Source organism: Martes martes (genome assembly GCF_963455335.1).
Source record: "Martes martes genome assembly, chromosome: 4".
Lineage (NCBI taxonomy): Eukaryota > Metazoa > Chordata > Mammalia > Carnivora > Mustelidae > Martes > Martes martes.
In genome coordinates this window covers 148,869,774-148,880,308 of record NC_137891.1, presented here as the reverse complement: position 1 = coordinate 148,880,308, position 10,535 = coordinate 148,869,774, and positions in this window count along the sequence as shown.

Here is a 10,535-nt window from a genome sequence, read left to right as displayed (position 1 = left end):
AAATCCCAGCAGGAGTTTTTAATAGAAAGCTACAAGCTGGGACACCTGAGTGGTTCAGTGGGTTAAGCATCTGCCTTAAGCTCAGGTCATGATCTCTGGGTCGTGGGATCGAGTCCCGCATCAGGCTCCTTGGTCAGCGGGGAGGCTGCTTCTCCCTGTCCCTCTCCTTTTGTGTGTGCTCTCTCTCTACCTCTTAGTCTCTCTCAAATAAATAAAATCCTAAAAAAAGAAAGAAAGAAAGAAAGAAAGCTACAAGCTGATTCTAAAACTTATTTAGAAAGGCAAAGGAATTAGAATAGCCAAAACAATTGTGAAAAAGAAAAACATGGAGGACGTACACACTACCTGATTTTAAAACTCACTATAAAGCTACAGTAATCAAGACAGTGTGATACCAGCAAAAGGATAGTCACATAGATCAATGGAACAGAATATTTCATATTCTATGGGACCCACATATGGCCAGTAGATTTTGTCAGAAGTACAAAATCAATTCAGTGGAGGAAGGACAGTCTTTTAACAAACAGTGCTGGAACAGCTACTATACATATACAGAAAAACAAACCCCAACCCATATTTCAGACGCTATGCAAAAATTAAATCAAAATGGATCAAAATGAAAACCTGTGACTTCCAGGAAAAAAACATAGAAGAAAATCTTTGTGACTTTAGGTTAGGTAAAGAGTAATTAGATATGATGCCCAAAGCACAATCCATAAGGGAAAAAATGTTAACTGGACTTATAAAAAATAAAATTTTTGCCTCCAAAAGCTACTGATTAATAAGAGAATGAGAAGACACACCACAGGTGCCTGGGTGGCTCAGTGGGTTAAGCCTCTGCCTTTGGCTCAGGTCATGATCTCAGGGTCTTGGGATTGAGTCCCACATCAGGCTCTCTGCTTGGCAGGGAGCCTGCTTCCTCCTCTCTGTCTTTCCGCCTGCCTCTGCCTACTTGTGATCTCTATCAAATAAATTAATAAAATATTTTTTTAAAAAAAGAAAGAAAAGACATACCACAAACAGGGAGAAAATATTTGCAAATCATATATCCAATTAATGAACTGTATTCAGAATATATGAAGAATCCTTACAACTTAACAAAAAGAAAACAACCAAAGATTTTAAATGGACAAGTGATCTGAAGAGATACTTCACCAAAGAAAATATGCAGATGGAAAACAAGCACATAAAAAGATGGTCGTCATCATTTGTCATCAAGGGATACAAATTATAAGCACACTGAGATAGCAGTACCCACCCATTAGAATAGTTAAAATAGAAAAATAGAAAAATATCAAATGTTGGCAATGATGTTAAGCAATTGGAACTCCCATAAATAGTTTGTAGAAATGCAAAAAGGGGGGCGCCTGGGTGGCTCAGTCAGTTAAGGGACCGACTCTTGATTTTGGCTCAGGTCACGACCTCAGGGTCATGAGACCAAGCCCCCTGTGGAGCCCTGCATTGGGCTCCAGGTGCCATGGAGTTTGCTTGTCCCTCTTCCCCTGCTCCTCCCCTCCCCTACTCTTGCTCGCTCTTGCTCTCTCTCAAATAAATAAAACAAAATGAAACCAGAGAAGGAGACAAACCATAAGAGACTCTTAATCATAGGAAACAAACTGAGGGTTGTTGGAGGGGAGGGGCCTGGAAGGCTGAGGTAACTGGGTGATGGACATTAAGGAGGGCACGTGATGTAATGATATAATGAGCACTGGGTATTATGTAAGACTGATGAATCACAGACCTGTACCTCTGAAACCAATAATACATTATATGTTAATTAAAAAATAAAACTATTCCAAAATAAAAATAATAATAATAAAAAAGAAATGCAGAAAGGTACAACCACTTTGGAAAACAACTTGATATTTTCTTACAAAGTTAAACATAACACTTACAATACAACCCATACAAGCCAGTAATCCATTCCCAGCATGAAATGAAAATCTATGTTTACACAAAAACCTGTCCATGAAAATTTTTAGGAACCTTATTTGTGATCCTCAAAAATATAAAACCAAATGTTTCTGAACTGCAGAACAGATAAACTGTGGTAAATCCACAGAACGGAATACTACTGGGCAATGACACAAAATTGATCCTTGATATACTTAACAACATGGGTGAGTCACATTGTATCATCTAAGTAATTGAAGCCAGACTCAAAAGACCACCTACTGTATGACCCCATGGATGTAACATTCTGGAAAAGACAAAATTATAGAGAACAGATCCGTGATCGCCAGGAGTTAAGCATTGGAAAAGATTTGCCTGGAGTGAGGCCATTTTGGGGAGGAAGGGGCCATGATAGAGCTGTTCTGTATCTTGACTGTGGAAGTATTTGCACGACTGTATGCATTTACCAAAACTCATAGATCTGTGCACTGTGAATTTCACTGTATGCAAATTAAAAACGGAATCAAGTTGGTTATTCCTAAAAGTAGAGTCTCTTCTAAATGAAGCCTCAGGTTAATCAGACTCTCTCTAGAAATAGAGACCGATAAATTGTTGGGGAAGCCAAGTTCTACTACACTCATTTCCTCTCCCTCTCGTCTCCTCATCCTGTGTTTTCTCTCACCGTGAATGATGATACCACCAAGCTGGGATCCTAGGGGTTCTCCTAGGCTCCCTGCCTCCTTCACCCACACCCAGGCTCCGAGGCACCTCCCAGGTGCTTCTCTCCGTCTCCACGCTGCAGCCCTCATCAGGCCTCATCTCTATCTAGTCAGAATCACTGGGCCAGCCTCCCACCTGGGTCTCCTCCCTACAGCCACAGAGGTCTTTCTAAATCACTGATCCAACCATGTCGCTCTCCTCGCTGAAAGCCTTCTGAGTGCCTGTAGCTCTTTGGGGGCAAGAAGTGCCAGCCTAGCCCTAGTACTGAGCACAGACAGTGCCTGGTGTCCATGCACACTCAGTGAATTATGGCTGAATCCAGGCATAAGTTAAGAGAGTGAGTGAACAAGTTACTAAAGGATGTGCGGGCCTTCCGGAAAGTCAGAGAGGTCTGAAGTAGTGTATCCGGAGGACCCGCCGTCTTGGTCCAACAATATTGATTGAGAACCTACCATGCCCAGGAGCTGTCCTGAGGATCCAGAGATTCATGGAGCTCCCCTGACTGGTAGTGGACTCAAAGTCTTCAGCCAGTCATACAAAGGAGTGCACATCTGGAAATCATAGGAACCACCAAAGATAAGGTCCCGAAGGAGAAATGCTCCGCATGATGAGAGGCTGTAAAGTGGGAGGAGGAGTTGGAGGCTTGATGAAGTCACGGAAGGCTTCCCTGAGGAGGTGATGATTCAACTGGAATCTCAGAGGACACAAAGTCCCTGGTTGAGGAGCCAAGGAAGAGCTTTCCAGCAGATGGTCAAGTGTGTGCTGAAGCCCTGAGATGAGAGGAACAGAGATACCTTCCAGGCAGTGAAGGAAGGGGGGTGGGATTGGAAGCCACGGAGTGAGGGGGAAGGCGCCAGATGAGACTGGGGAAGGGAAAAGGATGGGTCCAAAATTAATGGAGAATTTTAGGCTGAAGACTAACATGATCCGATCTGTTCTGAAAATACCATTCTACCTTTTGCGTGGAAAGTGGATGGAGAAAGAGGCGAGTGTGGATGCTGTTAGAATCGTCACAAGGAGCCCCAGAGAGCAAGGCTGGGGAGCCTGGACTCAGGTGGCCAGGTCAGTGGGGATGGACAGAAGGAGCTAAATGCGGCTTTACTTAGGAAGGAAACCTGAGAAGCCTGGGACCTGCGAGTGACAAGGAGGGAAGGGAAGGGAGAGGCCCAGTGTCTGGAAGTAGCAGTTTTCAAGTTTGGAACTTCCCCTGGGTGGCCCAAGGCATTCCTCATCCTTAATGGTGGTTTCTGGAAGCAAGGTGCGGCAACTGTCAGTCCACTAAGTTACACCCCTTCCTCACTCTCATTTCTAGGCAACTGCTCTTGCAGAACAACTTGCTTTGGGTTTTTTGTTTTGAGGTTTTTTGAAAATAATTTTATTTTTTAAAAAAATCAAACTTCTGGGGCATTTGGGTGGCTCAGTGGGTTGGGCCTCTGCTTTCAACTCAGGTTGTGGTCTCAGGGTCCTGGGATGGAGCCCCACGTCGGGCTCCCTGTTCATCGGGGAGCCTGCTTTCCCCTCTCTCTGCCTGCCTCTCTGCCTACTTGTGATCCCTCTATCTGTCAAATAAATAAAATCTTTAAAAAAAAAAAAAACTTTTTCTTTTTTTTTTAATTTTTAAATTATGTTCAGTTAGCCACTGTATAGTATATAATTAGTCCTCGATGCAGTGCTCAGTGACTCATTAGTTAAGTGTAACAACCAGTGCTCATCACAGTGTGTGTCCTCCTCAATACCCATCATCCTGTTACCCCCTCCTCCCACCCTCCTCTGCTCTGAAATCCCCAGATTGTTTCTTGTGGCTCATTGTTTCTCATGGTTCGTCTCCCTCTCTGATTTCTCCCCCTTTGGATTCCCCTCCCTTCCCCTACAGCCCTCCGTGCTATTGCTTATGTTCCACATATGAGTGAAACCATATGATAATTGTTTTTCTCTGTTTGACTTACTTCATTTAACATAATCTCCTCCAGTTCCATCCATGTTGATGCAAATGGTGGGTATTCATCCTTTCTGATGGTTGAGTAATATTCCACTGTATATATGGATCACATCTTCTTTATCCATTCGTCTGTTGAAGGGCATCTCAGCTCCTTCCATAATTTGGCTAGTGTGGACATTGCTGCTATGAACATTGGGCTGCATATGCCCCTTCTTTTCACTACCTCTGTATCTTTGGGGTAAACACCCAGTAGTGCAATTACTGGTCATGGGGTAGCTCTGTTCTTAAGATCTTGAGGAACCCCCCATACTGTTTTCCAGAGTGGCTGTACCAGCTTGCATTCCCACCAACAGTGTAAGAGGGTTCCCCTTTCTCCACATTCTCACCAACATTTGTTGTTTCCTGTTTTGTTAATTTTTGCCATTCTAACTGGTGTGACGTGGTATCTCATTCTGGTTTTGATTTGTATTTCCCTGATGGCTAATGATATTGAACACTTTTTCATATGTCTGTTAGCCATTTGTGTATCTTTTTTAGAGAAGTGTCTGTTCATGTCTTCTGCCCATTTTTTGACTGGGTTATTTGGTTTTTTGAGTGTTGAGTTTAAGAAGTTCTTTATAGCTCTTGGATACCAGCTCTTTATCTGTAATGTCATTTGCAAATATCTTCTTCCATTCCATGGGTTGCTTCTTAGTTTAATTGACTCTTTCCTCTGCTGTGCAGAAGCTTTTTATCTTGGTGAAGTCCCAAAAGTTTGTTTTTGCTTTTATTTCACTTGCCTTTGGAGACCTGTCTTGAAAGAAGTTATTGTGGCTGAGGTCAAAGAGGTTACTGCCTATGTTCTCCTGTAGGATTTTAATGGATTCCTGTCTCACATCGAGGTCCTTCATCCAGTTTGAGTTTATCTTTGTGTATGGTGTAAGGGAATGGTCCAGTTTCATTCTTCTATATGTAGGTGTCCAATTTTCCCAGCCCCACTTATTGAAGAGACTGGTTTTTACCCCCCTTTGGATATTTTTTCCTGATTTGCCAAAGATTATTTGACCACAGAGTCGAGGGCCCATATCTGGGCTCTCTACTCTGTTCCACTGGTCTGTGTGTCCGTTTTTGTGCCAGTGCCATGCTGTCTTGGTGATCACAGCTTTGTAATATAGCTTGAAGTCAGGCAACGTGATGCCCCCAGCTTTGTTTTTCTTTTTCAGCCTTCCCTTGGCAATTCAGGGTCTTTTCTGGTTCCATACAAATTTTAGGAATTTTTTTCCAGTTCTTTGAAAAATGCCAATGGTATTTTAATAGGAATGACATTGAAAGTGTAAATATCTCTAGGGAGGATAGACATTTTAACAATTTTTATTCTTCCAATCCATGAGCATGGAATGTTTTTCCATCTTTTTGTGTCTTCCTCCATTTCTTCCATGAGTGTTCTGTAGTTTCTTGAGTATGGATCCTTCACTTTTTAAGTTAGGGTTATTCCTAGGTATCTTATGGTTTTTGTTGCTATTGTAAATGGAATTAATTCCTTAATTTCTTTTTCTCCAGTTACATTGTTAGTGTATAGAAAAGCAACTGATTTCTGTGCATTGATTTTATAGCCTACCACATTGCTGAATTTGCTGTATGAGTTCTAGTAATTTGGGGGCTTTGATTTTCAGCACATCACGGTATTTGCAGGGAAATGGAACCAGACGATATAGTAGCCTCCTAACTAATAGTCTTCCTGCTTTCACTCTTACTGGGTACCCACTCTCCCCAGTCTATTTTCCACGGAAAAGCCAGATTGAATTTTTTTAAAAAATAAGTGGCCCCATGTTACTCCTTTGCTCAGAACTTTCCAATGGTTGCCTTCGACTCAGAGTAAGAGCAAAGTCCTGATTGTAGCCCACCAGGCCTGCCGTGGAGGTCCCCTCCTGTGTCTCTGACCTCCCCTCCCCACTTTGCTATCTCTTGAACTTACCAAGCATGCTCTGGTACTGGGGTCCTGCTGTCTGGGACTTTCCCCGCAGGTATCCACATATTCTGTCTCTTACCTCATTCAGGTCTCTGGCCCAACACTGCTTTACCAGGAAGGCCTTCCCTGACCACAGCATCCCACTGTGCTATCTACTATCTACTTGTTTTTCAGAGTACTCACCACCACATGGCATTTGTTTATATTCCTCGCCTGTCTCGCCCAACTAGAGCCTTAGTTTGGCTACTCTGAGCTACTTGCTATCCCTGTGAAAACTGGTTAAATATTTGCTGACAAAGAAAATAAGCCAGCTCCATCTTATTATTTAATTAAGAAGATCTAAAAGGGTAATATGGTCTTCTGATCTAATAAGAATAGTAATTGTGATTATTTATTATTATAGTTAATAGCAACCACAAAAACATTAACATTTTTGAAATAAGGATGATGGACTGCAGTATGCCAGGCCAATTTGGAAGACTGACTCCAAAATCCAATGTCCTTTTATAGCAGCCCAAAAGATACAAAGCCTTTTCTTGCTGTTCTCGCATGACCTCTTCAGTGAGAACAGGGGGGTCAAACTGACCACTCATTATCTGGTGATGAACACAGCTGTCCTCTCATAACTCTCTAGCTTTGTGGAAAATACTGGTGACTTATTCATGTTTTTAAACATGAATAAATAAAAGTCCACTAAAACAGATTTATCTTTTCATTCACGAGCAGTTATTTCCAAAGTTCGGAAGTTTTCCATTGGACTTATAAATTGAAATACGAAATCTTTTTAGTAAACTTGACTCACTAAATAAGTCTTAAGCTTGAAACATTTTTGGAGACAATGTATTATAACAGACAATGTTCTGTTTTCCGGAGGCAAAGGAGCAAAGCCTGACAGAACCATCAGGGGTTCCCAGTTTCAAAGAAGACAAAGAAGTCTAGCTTCTTCAGGAAAGTCACAGGCTGAAATTAGCCAAGGAAAAACAGCAAGCTATTTCTAAGGCTTTGCTTCAAAAAGACACACTCCTCAAAACAAACAAACAAAACAAACAAACAAAAAAACCACTCCTCTCACACATTCTGGGATTGTTGGCTTCAAACTGATAAAATATTCCTTCTTTGGGTGGGGGGGGGGGAGAAAAAGAAAACTCCCAAGAAAACTAAGAGCCTGAGTTTGAAGACAGATCTCCCTGCATCTGAATCCCTTCTCTATTAGCTGAGTGTCCTCGAGCAAATCATCTCACTTCTCACCCCAGGCTCCTCTTCTGGAAAACTGAGGTGAACGTCACAATAACCCTGGCAGATCAATGGCTATTAAAGAGAATTCACATAGAGTCCAGGATCCAGCACCTAGCAGGTGCTAAAAATTTAAAAAAAAATTTTAAAAATGGTGGTAGTGATCGCTCTATAAGCATCTCTCTATGGAAGCCCACTCAAGCCATCAGCACTTTTAAACGTAATGTATATAAAAGCAATCAATTTCTAAGAACATTTAGAAAATAGAGAAAAATATGAAAAAATAAATCCCCCATCAATACTACGAAGAAAACCTCCCCCCCAAATGAGAAGTGGTGTGGACCGCAGACTTCTCCTCTAACAATTTCGAAATAGTGACCTCTGCTGGCCAGCGGGAAACGTGAGCTTTCCAGCCAACTCTTTCACAATTGAGCAAGGGTTGAGTCAGCCAGGCTTGGTCCCTGTCCCTGGAACAAAAACCAGGTGTTGCATTACAAGGACAGAAATCGTCACAAGGGTTACCACGATGTAATTGGGATGTTAACAAAATTAAAGGCCAGCCTTTCCATTTGCTCATCCGCCCAGAAGATTTTTTTTTTCAAACCCCATGGTCTCCTATTTTTAAAATGTCATAATTGCATGCAAATGTTACAGCTGAAAAACAACGCAAGGGGCATTAAAAATCAATCTTCCATGTAAGCCTCAGATTTTCCAGCATGAAGATCCAAAAGCAGAAGTGGTGACAAATGTGTAGAAAACAGAGTGAAAAAGTCAGAATGCATCATTAAGAATATTACAACAAGAGGAGGGGAAAAAATCTTGGGGAATTCATGTCTGATTCAGCGGGAGTAAACAGCCAACTACAAAGGAGGCTTTAAAGAGCCCTGCAGACTTCTTATAGATAGGACCCAGAAATCCAACTAGGAAGCCGCCATGACCCTTCTCTTCGAGCAGAAGTGTACTTGATGGAAGAGGCTACTTAAGAGTCTGCTGGCGGGGCCACTGAGACATGAAACACATTCCCACCACGTCAGGTGTGAAATAAAACAGAGGTTGCGAACTGGCAGCCATAGGGCCGTGTAGTTTGCTTTGGCACGGGCTCTATTTTTTTTTAATTAATTAGTTTCCAACACTTAAGAAATGGAGATTTCACATCAAAATTTGAATTTGTGCCTTCTTATAAACAGACGGGGAGATCTAGTCCTCTCTGGCCAACACACTACCATAGTGACAACCAGGGGCAGGCAGTGGTGGTCCTCCTTCCAGAGGGGGTTGCACACCCTCTGGTTTGTTGTTTCCCCATCCAGTCCACCTTGCTCATCACATCACCTGTCTGGCTTTTGCAAGCCCTTGGGTCTGAGACTCTGGGTTTCAAAAGCCCCAAGGCACTGGGGATGAACTTAATTCCATTCAAGCAAGTATCAACCACATGCATGGCACTTAATATAGGCACAGGGGTTATAAGGAATAAGACATGATCCCCGAACCCCAGGAACTCTGAGGTCACAGTTTCCAGGGAGAGCTAGTAAACTTGAAATTATAATATGTTACCACATATGCACTGAAAAGGCATAGAAGTGGTAAAGACTATGATTAAATTCCCTTTCTAGGTTTATGAGATGGTACTTCACTCACTTATTTCAGTCTTTCTTCTCTTCTCTATGCACTTAAGGGTATAAATTTCCCTCTAAGCACGGCATTAGCTAGGTCTCCTAAGTGTCAACGTGTATTTTCATGATCACCCAATTAAAATCATTTTCCCACCCATGTGGTTTCTTCTTTGACCTGGGGGCTATTTAAAGGTGTATTTCTTAATTTTCCAACGTGCAGAATGTTCTAACACTCTTAACTGATCTCCACCTTGACTATCTTGTGGTCAGACATACTCTAAATGATTTTAATCCTTTGAGATCTGTTGAGACTTGCTTTATGGACCCACATCTGGCCAGATGTTCCATAGGTGCCCACTGGGTCAAGTTTGCTGATCATGTCACTCAAATATTCTACAGCCTTCCTGACTTCTAAAATCCACTTATTCTACCAGTAGCTAAGATATGGCGGACTTGTTTATCCCTCCTTCTAAGTAGCTCTGTCCTTTTTTGTGGACTTTTATAAATTGAGGTATAAAATACAGAAACCTTACATACACAGTTCAATGAATGCTCATATGTATACACCCATAGTCCAAATCAAGCTACAGAACACTTCCAGCACCTCAGATTTCCAAGTCAATATGCTACCCCTCTCCGTTACCACTATTCTGACTAAGGGTGAAAACATTATTTTCCCTGTTCTTGAAACACATACAAATGCAATCACAGTATATATCCCTTTGGGCCTGGCTTCTTTTGCTAAATGTTATGTCTAAGATCTATGTACACATTCACATTGTGTAACATGGCAATAGTTCATTCTTTGGATTGCTGTGTGAAATCGTTTTGTGAAAGTACGGCATGTTTATCCACTCCACTACAGTGATGGGCATTTGAATTGTCTCCAGTCTGGGCTACTGTGAAAAATCCTGCTATGAGCCTCCTTAGTAAATGACTTTTGGTGGGGACATGCTCTCATGTCTCTCGGGCATGTACCAATTCGTGGAACGGATAGATTCTAGAGTAGGCCTTGATTTCGTTTTAGTGATTATTGCCCATTTCTTCACTTTCCTGCAATTCTATGGGAATTTTAGTCATTCCATATCCTCAACACCTGTCATTGTCAGTCTTTGGAAGCGCTTCTGATGGGTGTGTAATGGGATGTCAGTAAATTCTTATTTCCCTCATAACTAATGGCACTGAGTATCTA